Source organism: Scyliorhinus canicula, chromosome 4 (assembly GCF_902713615.1).
Source record: "Scyliorhinus canicula chromosome 4, sScyCan1.1, whole genome shotgun sequence".
Classification (NCBI taxonomy): Eukaryota; Metazoa; Chordata; class Chondrichthyes; order Carcharhiniformes; family Scyliorhinidae; genus Scyliorhinus; species Scyliorhinus canicula.
The window spans coordinates 144,822,077-144,836,129 of NC_052149.1; the positions used below are offsets into that span (position 1 = coordinate 144,822,077).

The window sequence follows — 14,053 nt, forward strand, 5'->3', positions numbered from 1 at the left end:
GTGGGCAGGTAAGGCATCAGGCAGCCAACTCACTCTTGGACCGATTGAAGCCCCAATACAACCAATCCATAGCAATTTCAGGGCCTCATTCCATGTCTGCTGCAATAAGAGATTGTGATGATATGATCTGCATACTCGTCTGCCATTGGGCCAGAACGTCGGCTTACCATTGGCCCTGGTCGGTCATGTGCCTCTCGACCGATTGGCCGAGAGGCTGAGTTAACCACGCCTCTATCAACGAGGTATAAATGCTCAGAAGCCTGACGATCGTTCCTTTCCACTGTAGACGATCGCCAGGCTGTGTTCTAGTTAATTAAAGCCTGACATTGGTAAATCACTCGCCTCGCGTGCAATCGATGGTGCATCAATTTAATTAACTACAACTTTGAAGATGGAGTTCCGCATCAAGCCCGAATGCCTCCGCATCAGCCCGCAAACTCCGAACTCTACAGAACTTTTCAAACTCTGGCTGACTTGCCTCGAAGGGTTCCTGGCATCTACAACCACCCCCCCCACCGGGGCACAGAAGCTGCACGTCCTCCACTCCAGCGTGGGTATTGCCGCTTACTCAATAATCGAAGACGAAACAGATTATGACGACGCTATACGGAAGCTAAAAGGACAATTCCTCAAACCGATCAACAGGGTATTCGCTCGACATCTGCTGGCCACCAGAAAGCAGGTCCCCGGTGAGTCTCTAGACCAATACGCCCGGGCCCTCTGTGCCCTGGGGAGAGGTTGCGCCTGTGAAGCGGTGTCCGCTACAGAGCACATGGAGCTACTCGTCAGAGACGCTTACGTGGCTGGGATGCTGTCCCCCATGATCCGCCAGCGGATGCTGGAAAGAGACAAACTCAGTTTAACGGAGACACTGACTCTCTCCGCCTCCCTGGAGGTCGCAGATCTAAGCGCTCGCACCTATGACCCTGGCCAGGCCGCCTCCTGGCACGCTTCCCACCAGCTACCCACCGCTCCCAGCCTCCCTCAGGCTTGTGCCGCGGGGCGCCCCGATAAATCCGCGGGGCCCCGCTGCTACTTTTGTGGGTACGCTAAGCACCCTCGCTCGCGCTGCCCAGCCCGCTCCGCCCTCTGTAAGAGCTGCGGGAAGAAGGGCCACTACTCCACGGTCTGCCAGGCCAAATCGCTGGCTGCAGCGTTTCTGGAAGCTGCACAGCACTCTCCCCCCCTCCCCCAGGCCTCTGCAAACGGCCTGTGTGCCTCCCTCTCTCCCCCAGGGCCCCTCCAGCCGCTCCCGACTCGCGCCCCGCCGCCCGACATGCGCACCTCCCCGGCACCTCCAGGCCTCTGCCTGCCCGCCGCGCACGTTTCTCCCCCCCGCCCCCGGGCCCCGGCGCCCGACCGGCTCGCCTCTCCGGTCCCCCCTGGTCCCTGCCTGCCCGCAGCGGCCCTGCTTCCCCCGCTCCCGGACCCCGGCTCCCCCCACCCCCGGGCCCCGGCGCCCGACCGGCTCGCCTCTCCGGGCCCCCCGGTCCCTGCCTGCCCGCAGCGCGACTCGGCTCCCCCCCGCCCCCGGCCCCCCGCACCCGGCCCGCGCGCCTTACCTCCGCCCACAGCTGATGCACCTAGCCGGCGTCCTGGAGCCGGCTTCCGCATCCCCGCAGCTGATGCACCTAGCCGGCGTCCTGGAGCCGGCTTGTGCATCCCCGCAGCTGATGCACCTAGCCGGCGTCCTGGAGCCGGCTTCCGCATCCCCACAGCTGATGCACCTAGCCGCCGTCCTGGAGCCGGCTTCCGCATCCCCACAGCTGATGCACCTAGCCGCCGTCCTGGAGCCGGCTTCCGCATCCCCACAGCTGATGCACCTAGCCGCCGTCCTGGAGCCGGCTTCCGCATCCCCACAGCTGATGCACCTAGCCGGCGTCCTGGAGCCGGCTTCCGCATCCCCACAGCTGATGCACCTAGCCGGCGTCCTGGAGCCGGCTTCCGCATCCCCACAGCTGATGCACCTAGCCGCCGTCCTGGAGCCGGCTTCCGCATCCCCACAGCTGATGCACCTAGCCGCCGTCCTGGAGCCGGCTTCCGCATCCCCACAGCTGATGCACCTAGCCGGCGTCCTGGAGCCGGCTTGTGCATCCCCGCAGCTGATGCACCTAGCCGGCGTCCTGGAGCCGGCTTCCGCATCCCCACAGCTGATGCCGGTCACTCACCTCTTGGAGCCGGCCTGCGCGCCTCTCCGCTCACAGCGCCGGCAACGCTAGCTCCGCCTCCAGCGGCCACGAGGGCTTCCTGGGCGCCGCCATCTTGGGGTACCGACCCCACGTGCGGGTCCTGGGCGCCGCCATCTTGGGGAACAGACCTCACCTGGGGATCCTGGCCACCGGCTTCCACATCTGCCACGCAAGGTCCCTCCAGCATGGAATCGGACAGCGACAACGGATTTTCTCCACGGCTCGTGGCCGTTCAACTCGACCAGTCTCATCCACGCACGCTCGCCAAAACGACTACGCTGATCCACCTCAACGGCCACAAGACGGACTGCCTGCTGGACTCCGGGAGCACGGAAAGCTTCGTTCACCCTGACACGGTAAGACGCTGCGCGCTCCCTGTCCATCCCGTAACACGCAAAATCGGTTTAGCCTCAGGTTCGCACTCCGTCCACATCACCGGGTGCTGCATCGCGGACCTCACGGTCCAAGGGAAGGTTTTTAAAAATTATAAATTCCTTGTCCTCCCTGACCTTTGCGCACCGGCACTCCTAGGACTGGACTTCCAGTGCAACCTGCAGAGCTTGACTTTTCAATTCGGCGGCCCTATACCCCCCTTCACTGTCTGCAGCCTTGCGTCCCTCAAAGTGGACCCTCCCTCCCTGTTTGCTAACCTCACCCCCGATTGCAAACCCGTCGCCACACGGAGCAGACGGTACAGCGCCCAGGACCGATCCTTCATCAGGTCCGAGGTCCAGAGGTTGCTGACGGAAGGGGTCATCGAGGCCAGCAACAGTCCCTGGCGAGCCCAAGTGCTGGTGGTCCGGACGGGGGAGAAAAACCGGATGGTCATCGATTATAGCCAAACCATCAATCGGTTTACGCAACTGGACGCGTATCCTCTCCCCCGTATCTCTACCATGGTAAACAAGATCGCGACATACAAGGTCTTCTCCACTGTGGACCTTAAGTCCGCTTACCACCAGCTCCCCATCCACGTGAGTGACCGACTGTACACCGCGTTCGAGGCTGACGGGCGCCTCTACCACTTCCTTAGGGTTCCATTCGGTGTCACGAATGGGGTCTCGGTCTTCCAACGGGAGATGGACCGAATGGTCGACAAGTACGGATTACAGGCTACCTTCCCGTACCTTGATAATGTCACCATCTGCGGCCACGACCAGCAGGACCATGACGCCAACCTCCAGAAATTCCTCCAAACCGCAAAACTCCTTAACCTCACGTACAATAAGGATAAATGCGTGTTTAGCACCGACCGCCTAGCCATCCTCGGCTACGTAGTGCGTAACGGAGTGATAGGCCCCGACCCCGAACGCATGCGCCCCCTGATGGAACTCCCTCTCCCCAATACCCCCAAATCCCTCAGACGCTGCCTAGGGTTTTTCGCATACTACGCCCAATGGGTTCCCAACTACGCGGACAAGGCCCGTCCCCTCATGCAAACCACGACCTTCCCGCCGTCGACGGAGGCCTGCCAGGCCTTTAGCCGCATCAAAGCGGACATCGCAAAGGCCACGATGCGTGCCATCGACGAGGCCCTCCCCTTCCAGGTCGAGAGCGACGCTTCAGAAGTAGCTCTGGCGGCCACCCTGAACCAAGCGGGCAGACCCGTGGCCTTCTTCTCCAGAACTCTCCAGGCTTCCGAACTCCGCCACCCATCTGTGGAAAAGGAAGCCCAGGCCATAGTCGAAGCCGTGCGACATTGGAGGCACTATTTGGCCGGCAGGAGGTTTACCCTCCTCACAGACCAACGGTCAGTAGCCTTCATGTTTGATAATGCACAAAGGGGCAAGATCAAAAATGACAAGATTTTACGGTGGCGGATCGAGTTGTCCACGTACAACTATGATATCTTGTATCGTCCTGGGAAGCTCAATGAGCCTCCTGATGCCCTGTCCCGCGGTACCTGCGCCAGCGCGCAGATAGACCGCCTCCGCTCCCTCCACGCAGACCTCTGCCATCCAGGGGTGACCCGCCTACACCACTTCATTAAGGCCCGCAACCTGCCCTACTCCATCGAGGAAGTCAGGTCAGTAACCCGTGACTGCCACATCTGCGCCGAGTGCAAACCGCACTTCTACCGCCCCGAGCGCGCACACCTGATCAAAGCATCCCGCCCCTTCGAACGTCTTAGCATTGACTTCAAGGGGCCCCTTCCCTCTAACAACCGCAACATTTACTTCCTGGCGGTTATCGACGAACACTCCCGCTTCCCCTTCGCCATTCCCTGTCCCGACATGACCACATCGACCGTCATTAAGGCCCTACTCTCCATCTTCTCACTGTTCGGCTACCCCGCGTACATTCACAGCGATCGGGGGTCCTCATTTATGAGCGACGAGCTGCGTCAATTCCTGCTCGACAGGGGCATCGCCTCTAGCAGGACGACCAGCTATAACCCCCGGGATAACGGACAGGTCGAGCGGGAGAATGGTACCATCTGGAAGACCATACTACTAGCCCTCCGGTCTAGAAATCTCCCTATTTCCCGATGGCAAGAGGTGCTCCCCGATGCACTGCACTCTATCCGCTCACTCCTCTGTACTGCAACTAATCAGACGCCTCATGAGCATCTTCTTGTTTTCCCCAGGAAGTCGTCCTCCGGATCCCCTCTCCCGACGTGGCTGGTCACCCCCGGACCCATCTTGCTCCGGAAGCATGTGCGGGTGCACAAGTCCGACCCGTTGGTGGAGCATGTCCAGTTACTCCACGCTAACCCGCAGTATGCGTATGTGGAGTACCCCGACGGTCGGCAGGACACGGTCTCCCTCCGGGACCTGGCACCCGCCGGCGTGCAGCCCCCCCCCACCACAGACCCCCCCTCCCCTTTTACACCCCAGCACCCCACTCAGCTTCCCCATCCCTCATCCATGGCGTCTCCGCGGCCAGCTCAGGTGACGGAGACTACTCGAGGTCTATCGCTCCCGGACTCCAGGACATCAGCAGGACCATCAGCCGATCCGACGACACCTCCTCCACTACGGCGCTCGGCCAGGACGTCAAGGACCACCAAACGACTAATCGAATCCATCTAGAGTTCTACGGTCCCATGGACTTCCTTTTGTAAATATTGTTATGTCTGGGCCAGTGGCAAGCCCCCAAATTCGACAAGGGTACGGAGAGAAAATTATTCTCCCGACGGCTACTCATATCATCAGTTCTCCCCCCCCCCCGGGTCTCGTTCACACCCCCCCCCCCCCCCCCCCCCCCCGCCTTCCTTCTCCGTAAGGGGTGAATGTGATGATATGATCTGCATACTCGTCTGCCATTGGGCCAGAACGTCGGCTTACCATTGGCCCTGGTCGGTCATGTGCCTCTCGACCGATTGGCCGAGAGGCTGAGTTAACCACGCCTCTATCAACGAGGTATAAATGCTCAGAAGCCTGACGATCGTTCCTTTCCACTGTAGACGATCGCCAGGCTGTGTTCTAGTTAATTAAAGCCTGACATTGGTAAATCACTCGCCTCGCGTGCAATCGATGGTGCATCAGACATGCAGTAAGTAAACGCAGAAGCAAGGCAGTTAGCCTGGCAACTTGCACTGCCGTGGCTGCTGTCGGGAAGGAAGACGTGGCACCTCATTTTGGGGGTTCCTTGTGCCCATCTGAAGCACCCACCCGATGATTGCACTGCACTCCCTTTAAGCCTCCAGCCAATCAGATTGTTCAGCAACTCACTGGGGCAGGACTTCCCCTTAGATGGAGATGGAAATCCCACTCTGAAACAATTAAGGCTGCACCAGCATAATATCGCTGTGGGCAGCATGGTTCCTGATCAACACAGTGTTGACGGACCATTTGTTGAGGGTGGGGGCGGGGTGTGGGGGGGGGGGGGGGTTGGGGGGGGGGGAGGGTGAGTTGTCAGAGCTAACATATCCCCACTTGAAATTCATCCTTTGATTTCAGAGAACAGGGGCGGGATTCTCCGACTCCCCGCCGCGTCGGAGATTCGCCGGGGGGGCGGCGTGAATCCCGCCCCGCCGCTCCGGCGCCAGGGTTTTGACGGGGGCAGGAATCACGCCGCATGGTCGGCGGATGCTGGCAGCGCCCCCCCCCCCCCCTCCCCAGCGATTCTCCACCCCGCGATGGGCCGCGCGGCCGCCCGCTTTCGGCCGGTCCCGCCGGCGTAAATCAAACCAGGTCCGTACCAGCAGGACCTGGCTCTACAGGCGGCCTGCGGTGTCCTTGGGGGTGTGCGGGGGGATGTGGCTCTGGGGGGGGGGGGGGGGGGGGGGGGGCTACGTGGGCCTGGCCCACGATCGGGGCCCACTGATCTATGGGCGGGCCTGTGCCGTGGGGGCACTCTTTCCTTCTGCGCCGGCTGCCGTCAACCTCCGCCATGGCCGACGTGGAGAAGAACCTCCCTGCGCACGTGCTGGGATGATGGCAGCACACGCTGGCGCTCCCGCGCATGTGCCAACTCGCGCCGGTTGGCCTGGCGCCAAGCCCATTTCGCGCCGGCTGGCGGGCGCCAACCCCGCTAGCGCCGGTTTATCTCCTGAAGGTGCGGTAGATTCCACACCTTCCAGGCGGCCCGACGCCGGAGTGGTTCGTGTCACTCCTTGGCGGTGGTACGGCCCGCCCCGCCGGGCAGGGGAGAAACCCGCCCCAGGTTTGTGGAAGATGCTTTGCAAAATCGCTTTTTTCCCCCTCATTTTTAAATGCATGACGCAAAAATGCACAGAGTTACATTATTGAGCATAATCCACAATGCCACCTGATAAGTCCATGTGCAACACTTTGTGGCAGAACCTGCCCCTCCAGGATTGGGCTCTTCAGCTGTCAGCAAAGGTGCACCATTTGAAGACATCCCATCTGAAAGGGACTGTTTGCTGCCTGTCCATCATCTTCTGTAGATAGCAGGATGCTGAATCATCTCCCATTTCAAACAAGAGGAAAAAGGATTTCCAGTTTGCTTTTATCTGATGACACTGCTCTTCCAAGCCATATACATTACGTACAACAAAAGTAAAGGTGCATTTATTGGAGAAGGAACACATTTAGTCTTAACAATGCCACTGCCTATGTAAATCCGCATTATTTTATATTAATTTTAACAAATACTTCAATTCTATGAATTCTGAGCTCCCACCCCAGCTGGACATGATGGAATGGTTAAGAATAGATGGTTCACCAACCTTGGGTGGAATTTTCCTTTCTGGGACTAAGTCCCGAGTAAGGGAAAGGACAGGAATGCTGAGTGCTCCCGCTGCAGAGGATGGGAATTTGCATTGTACCGTGTGATACAGCGGGGTGAGTTCCAACATATCGTGTGACACCAGCCCAGTTAGTTATACAGCGGGGGGCTTCCAATGTATCACCTAGCGGGATGGGATGATTGGCTTGATTCCCGCCATCATACCTGGGTGCAATTTTGAAAAGGCACCCATATATAACTGACCCTTCATTGAAGATAAAAGATGGATTTCCAGGAACACTCTGAAAAAACATAAAAGCTTAGAAAATAGGAGCAGGAGTAGACAATTTGATCCTTTGGGCCTGCTCCACCAATGGTTTCAAGCTGGCCTCTGGTGACCCACCATGACCATCATTTATTCGGCAGGAAATCAATTTTTCAGCTCCTGCTGCATAATTTCCCTCCCCTCTCACCATTAAACCCACCATGGAAAATTCCATCCATTAATTCTAGATCTCTTCCCCAAATGTTGTATCACCTGCTGACTATTTGCAGCATTTTTTGTTCCAGTTTGTAATATGAAACTCACATTTGGGCTCTCTTCAGGAAGCTTCCTGCTTCTTGATGCCCCCTGGTGATGCTTGATCATAGGCAGAATTAGATGGTCTAAATAGTATCATCAGACCCTTTTGAACCGACAGGAGGCCCTGGCTATCTTCCCACAGCCCGTTGATGATCCACACCTTGCCCCCATTGCACGCGTTGTTCTCATTGCGGGAAGAGTTAGAAGGTCAAGGTTATGGGGCTGGATTCTCCGTTTCAGCGGCTAAGTGCCGTCACCAGTGGAACATATGTGGAATTTTACAACCAAAAAAAATCGGCCTCACCAATTCTGGCACCAGCAGAGGGCTAGCACCCATGCCAACTGAAACTCCCGCCGCCCTTGCCGAAAACAGCCGGAGAATGGCCGGGTCCTGGCTGCACATGCGCATGGCTGACGGCCTGCACTGGTCGCGCTGCACAACATGGCACCAGCCATGCGCGACCGCAACCCGTCAACTGCGACCCACAGCCACCTCCCACCAGTCCCTCCAGCCCTAGTAGAATCCCCCCTGGCCAGCGGCAGGAATGTGGCGGTGCAGGCCACAGTCTGCAACTGGCATACTGGATTCCTGCACGGCTGAGACCACACGTGTCCCATGCCGTCGGGAACACGGTCAATTGGGGGCGGAGCATCATGGGTGGGCCGGCCAATGACGCACCAATGCCATTGAAACGGCGCGCATCACAATGATGCCAGTTTGGAGGGGCGGAGCATGGTGGACCGGCGTCAAACTTGCCCCAGCCCTGATTTTTGCACGAAAATCCATTCTCCGTCCAATTGCCGAACAGATTTCGGCATCAGGCTATGGAGAATCCAGCCCATGGTTCTTCATTTCAACTTGGGGCTGAGGAGACTGAGTCGTCTGATGAGTCATCTGGTTAACACTGCTGCCTCACAGCGCCAGGGACCAGGGTTCTATTCCGGTCTTGGGTGACTGCCTGTGTGGAGTTTACACGTTCTCCCCATGTCTGCGTGGATTTCCTCTGGGTGCTCTGGTTTTCTCCCATAGCCCAAAGTTGTGCAGGTTAGGTAGGTTGGCCATGATAAAATTGCCCCCTAGTGTGCAAAGATGTGCAGGGAAGGTGGGTTATGGGGTTAGGGCGAGGGAGTGGGTCTAGTTAGGGTGCTCCTTCAGAGGGTCAGTGTAGATCCGATGGGCCGATGGCCTCCTTCTGAACTGTAGGGTTTCTATGGTTCTATGAAATCAGTGGGTAAACATACTCCGTGAAGCAGAAAAGAAATGTCCCAGCTTTGCTCTTATGCAAAGTTAGCTGATCTCTATAGGTCAGTCAATCAAATAAGCCGCACAATTTCCTACTCTGATTTATGCAGCGATTAACTGTTTCACACATATAGCTCCAAGCCAACTGTGAAATGAGTGTTTAAGTCATGAGATGCATGTGGCTAACTCCAGAGAATAAGAGTTGGTGAAAGTGAGTTTTAAAATAGTGGATTCAACTTTTACAAGGTGGAGAAGATGGAATGTCACGGGACAGCATACAACTAACATCCCGAGCAATCAAAAATAAATCACCTACCTGCTTGAAGAACGGTTGTGGGTCTTTTACACTTTGGTGAGTGACCTTCGATATGACGGAAAATGGACTCTGGATTGGTGCATCTGGCTTGTTTTTATGTAACAAGCCAGGGAATCATTTGAAAGCCAAAGAAGGTTGGGCCAAATTTGGAATGGGTCCCATCTGGTAAGATCTGTGTTCCAGATGGAGTTTAGAGAAATCAGGAAGTGTTACATTTTCCGTGCATAATCTTTCTCGTAGGAGGTGGAAATTTGACTGTGCATCTTCAAGTGCTGAACGCACTAATCTTGATCGTGCAAGGATGGGTCCCCCTCCAGTTCTGCACCAAAACACCCCCCAGCCACCTGGTAGCTAGTTACACACAAATAGCCCGGCAATGACCCTGCTTCTCATTTCCCTTACCCCCCTTTTTTGGGAATTAGCAGTCTCTCACTCTCTGAATTCTTTACAGTGGCTTGGATTCCCCGCAGGATTTTGTGGGTAATGTCAACTACCTTGTGGGGGATGGTGCAGCTTCCAGCTCATAATCACTGTTCAACAAGCTGCGTTGTAAATTGCAGCTACCAAGATCTCAGGCAAGGCTGTGAAGTCTTGACATATTGCCGTCTGTAATTAAATTACAAAATGTGTGGCAATTAGAGCAGTAGAGAAGTCTTTTATTTTTCTGCCTCCGTCGATAGTTCAGACAGTGTCCTATTGGGCCACCCTCCACCAACACCCCGACTCCCTCCCTCCCCACCACCCTCCTTTCCTCTCTCTCCCCACAACCCTCCTTTCCCCTCTCTCCCCACCGCCCTCCTTCCTTTCCCTTCTGTTTGTCCAGAGGCGAGGGTATCTGGTCTCTCCAGCACAAAGTTTAGTGCTTGTACCATTTGTTTCTTGTAGATACGTGCTGTGAACTGTTATAAGAGTCAGAGTATCCTCCTCCTCCTCCCCGTATATTGGTACTGAGGGGTGGGTAACCTGTACTCCAGCACAAAATTAGTGTTTATACCGTTTGGATTTGTATATATATTTTTTACTGTTTTAATAAAATGATATGGGGTGAGGTTCACCCCTACCCGACGGGGCGAGGGGGAGTCCCGGTGGGACGGAGTAGCGTGAACCACTCCGGCGTCGGGCCGCCCCAAAGGTGCGGAATCCTCTGCAATATCAGGGGCTAGGCCCGCCCCGGAGTGGTTTGAGCCCCGCCGGCCGGCGGGAAAGGGGCTTGGCGTCACGCCTACCGGCGGCGAAGGGCCTCTGCCGGCCGGTGCAAGTCATCCCCACACATGCGAAGAGGGCTTCGCTTCCGCACCGGAAATGGCGGAGGACCACAGCCTCTGATGCGGAAGGATAGAGGGCCCCCACAGCACAGGCCCACCCGTGGATCGGTGGGCCCCGATCCCCCCGCGCCCCCCCAGAAACCCTGGAGGCCGCCTGCACTGCCAGGTCCCGCCAGTAAGGGACCTACTCTAATTTACGCCGGCATGACTGGCAAAGAACTGGCGGGACATCAGCCCATTACGAGCCTGAGGATTTGTGGAGCCCCGGGGCCCATTGAGTCACACCGGTCCCCGCCATTCTCTGAGGTGGGTGGCGCGACCCATGCCTGGGCAATTTTTGGGGGGGTGGCAGAATTTGGAGGACAGCGGGGGCGGGATTCACGCCAACCCCCGGCGATTCTCCGACCCGGCGGGGGGTTTCTTAGTATGGGAGTTTCTTAGGCGCACAGGAAAGCTGGAATGCCAAAACCAAACTACTCTGCTACATTTAGCCAGTCACATTTGGGTCAAGAGGCCCTTTTTATATATTTGAGCTTGATGATCAAATGGAGTTGGGAGGGAGTTTTGTGAGTGCTGTTTTTGTTGGATGTTGCTGGCCTTCAGATGAGGTAGGTGAAGAAATTATAGGCCCATCCACCTATCCTCAGTAATGGGAAAATATTTGGAAAGAAATTCTCCAAGCAATGTAAATCGTGATTTAGAAACTCAGGTAATTAAGGACAGTGAGCACAGATTTGTTAAGGGATGGTCATATGTCTGACTAACTTAATTGAATTTTTTGAGGAGAGAATAGGAAGGGTCAAAGAGAGTGATGCACGATCAATGACTACTAAAGCGAGGTTGTAGTCCAACTGAAGGCTTTAATAAGCTAGATGTTTCCCCCAGCAGCTCAGGTACAGAAAGGAAGCTGCTGGGGCGGCACGGGCTCTTATACCTCGCCTTGCAGGGCGGAGCTACCATACAGGCTCAACCAATGGAAAGCATACATTATCTACCAATGGTGATCCAGCATTACTAGGTACCGTAATACCTCTACACAGACTACCACAGAGAGTAATTGGTTGGATGAAATTTGCATCAAGTTTTCAAGGTTTTTGACAAAGTTCCACCTGGCAGATGATTAAAAAGGTAAAGACCCATGAAATCCAAGGAAAAGTGACAAGTTGGATTTCTCCCATGGCCTCACATATGGGCTCAATGGCGGTTAAGGGTCGAGAATCCTGCGGGGGCCCAAAAATCAGTGATAAGTCTGGGTACATTTCCCGTGGGATCTTCTACTGGTGCCCGCCATGGCAGATCGAGAAACCCACTGGAGTCCGCTGTGAAACTGATTTGCATCCCACCATGCCACCGGGAAAGCACGTTGGTCCAGAACTTGGTGGCATGGTGGCACTGTGGTTAGCAATGCTGCGTCACAGCACCAGGGACCTGGGTTCGCTTCCGGCCTTGGGTAACTGTCTGTGTAGATTCTACATTTGGAACAATGGGGTGCACAGAAGTTGGAACTCACCTGAACACTACCTGGGATTGCCTCTGGATTTTGGGATGGAGGCTGCCACCAACCCTGGACCCTATTAAGACTGAACATTGCATGCATGTGATTGATTGCCGGTTGGACCTGATTCAGCCCAACAATGGATTGAAAGACCATAGCAGCGGGTGAGTGCAGCATTTACAGGTGGATCTTCCAGATTCAGTATCATTGCGGAGGCCCATCTTCCAGCCTCAGAAGAATGTTCCCGGAGATCCATCTTCTTTTTCAGGAGGTCCATCCTCTTTCTTCAATGGTGGGTCAGTGATGCTGGGTGCCTTTTCAATATGGCACCTGGATATGATGGCGGGATTCATGCTGTCACACGCGCGCAGGCTTGCAATATGAAGCTAAACTCCTGGGTACATAAGGTATGAGGTTGGGTCCAGAAGATGTGGATGGCATGGTTTCCCACTGGCCTCCACCATGGGAAACACTCCCTGTTTCCACCCATGCCAGGAGACTAGGGCAGAATATGTGTTTAATAGCGAGGCATAAAGCTGGGCAGTTGGGCAAATGGAATTCCACCTGGAGAAGATATGAGATGAACATAACTTGGGTGGATGTCTACCAACCTCTAAAGAAAGAAGGACAGGTAGATGAGATAGTTAAGAAGCCACACAAGAAAGTTTCCTTTATTAGTCAAACACAGGAGCGATTCTTCCGGCCCTTCTGGATGGCTGGATCTTCCAGTCCTAACAAAGGCGACCTCTGCTGCTGGTTCCCTGGCAACGGAGGGTATGAGCCAGCAAAACAATGTGCACATCGGCGGGATTGGAAAACACGCTGTGGGGGTTTGGGGGGGGGGGGGGGGGGGGCTGGAGGGGATGTTGCACTTACGGGAGGCAGAAATCCTGATCATAAAATATAAGAAAAGGAAGGTTATACTAAAACAGTATAAAACATTAGTTAGACCACAGGTAGAGTATTGCATACAGGTCTAGTCATTACATGAAAGGGAAAATTTGATCCTCCTCAAGAGGGTGCAGAGGAAATTTGTGAGGAGTAATTTTGCTTTGAGGAAAAATAGAATGTGCTGGCATTGTTTTTTTTTAGAAGCAGAGGAGTCTGAGTGGAGATTTAAATGAAGTGTATAAAACTATAATGGGCCTAGACAGAGAAAGGGAAGGACTTATTTCCCTTTGCAGAGAAGTCAGTAACCAGGTGGGAACATAGGATGAGATTTCTCCGGCCTTTGGCTACTGTCCAAGTTTTCCGGTCCTGCCCATGGTGATGCCCACCACTGGGAGGACTGGAAAATCCCAGCCATAGGTTAAAAGTAATCGGGAGAAGGATTAAAGGGAAGTTGAGGTTAAATTTCTTTCAATCAGAGGATTGTGGCAGTCTGCAATTCACTGCCTGAAAGGGTGGTGAAGACAGAAGCCCTCATCACGTTTATAAGATACTTGGATATGCATTTGAAGTGCTTTAACTCAAAAGGCTGCAGCCAAAGGTTAGAAAGTAGGATTGGGCTGGATAATTTTTTTTCCAACAAGTACACACATGGTGGGCCAAATAACCTCCTTCTGTGGCGTAAATGTTCTCTGTTTCTATTTTCTGTGGGGTGTTAACCCTTTTCAGGTGGACTTAGGTCTTATGCTGCTTTTTAAAGAAGAGTTTCTTCAAAGGTTATCTTGAAGTCCATCTCTTTGACTGTATATTGGACAAGTTCTCTTAATTCCCTCCTTTCCCTTCTGAGTTTGACATTGATTAGTAAAACTTTGGGATGTTTTGTTTTAAGGCACTGTACATTACTGCTAGTGTTTCAGAACGTTCTACTTGCATCTTGGATA

General features: G+C 54.8%; 2 protein-coding genes across 2 annotated transcripts in view; one reads left to right on the forward strand and one right to left on the reverse strand.

Moving 5' to 3' along the window:
- The window catches only part of LOC119965058 (dedicator of cytokinesis protein 2-like), a 759,716-nt gene that overhangs the window by 355,206 nt on the left and 390,457 nt on the right, over positions 1–14,053 (forward strand). The gene's annotated exons all lie outside the window — the stretch shown is intronic.
- The window catches only part of LOC119965059 (INSYN2B protein-like), a 175,775-nt gene that overhangs the window by 66,364 nt on the left and 95,358 nt on the right, over positions 1–14,053 (reverse strand). The gene's annotated exons all lie outside the window — the stretch shown is intronic.